The sequence below is a fragment of the Cynara cardunculus genome, assembly GCF_001531365.2.
Source record: "Cynara cardunculus var. scolymus isolate 2C chromosome LG 13, CcrdV1, whole genome shotgun sequence".
Lineage (NCBI taxonomy): Eukaryota > Viridiplantae > Streptophyta > Magnoliopsida > Asterales > Asteraceae > Cynara > Cynara cardunculus.
Genome location: NC_037540.1, coordinates 4,751,116 through 4,752,189, shown reverse-complemented (window position 1 = coordinate 4,752,189; position 1,074 = coordinate 4,751,116).

Genomic DNA, 1,074 nt, shown 5'->3' with positions numbered 1-1,074 from the left:
AGATGGTGATTATTTATAGCGAAGATTTATGTTTGCGCGTTGTAAGACTTTTTGTGTCTTTCCACATGGGGAATTTGAGAAGGTATTTGTGGTCGTCGGCAATGGCGGATGGTGAAACGTGGAAGATTCTTGTTTGCTAGAAGTAAACGATTGTACAAGGGACCAAGGGGATATTTATTGAAGATTGTTCATGTTTTTACCAAGGAAGTGTTGGGTACCAAACTTTACTTCATTGGCGGTTGTCTGACATTTTATACGCCAAAATTAATTAAACGTTACCCTCGAAAAAAATATGACTAAATTACCCTTCAAATAATCTCTTATATTTTTATTCATTTTTCTTTTTTATGGATAAACTTATAAAATAACAAAGTGTTTATATTATTATTTATATTTAAATGTGTTTCTTTACATGCAAAATAAATATAGGTATTTGATACATAAAACAACATTGTATAAACACTATATAGTTATATGTGTTGTTTTATATACGAAATAAACACTACATATTTATATGTGTTGTTTTAAGCTATGTCTGAAGTCTGAACTAATACCAGTAAATTGTGACCATAAGAAATCAACCTTGATAAACTCAATGGTCACAAATGTTTTATACGTCTAGAATCGAACTCTTGAAAAAATGAGGTATTCCACCATATCTCCTAGGACCACAACCATTGTCACAACCCTTGTGGTTATTGTACTAAAATATTGGTTTGTAAATGATTGAATATATATATATATATATATATATATATAAGGGACATTCAAGGGAGAACTAGCTAGTTTGTGGTAATCGTGAGTTCCAATCTCAACCAAAATTCAATAGATAAATTAAGAAATTTATAATTTTGGTAATTTTTAATTAAAATTTTAATGCAAGGACATTTTAGGTATTTTCTCCTCTCTCTTCTCTCTCCGTCCCCGTCTTCCGACCACCGTCCTCCGGTGATACCACAGTGTGATACTCAAACACTTATAAGATGCATTGTGATACCACTGTGTTACATATCCGATCGACCACACAAACGACCACAATGTGATACCCAATCACATATAAGATGCATTGTGATA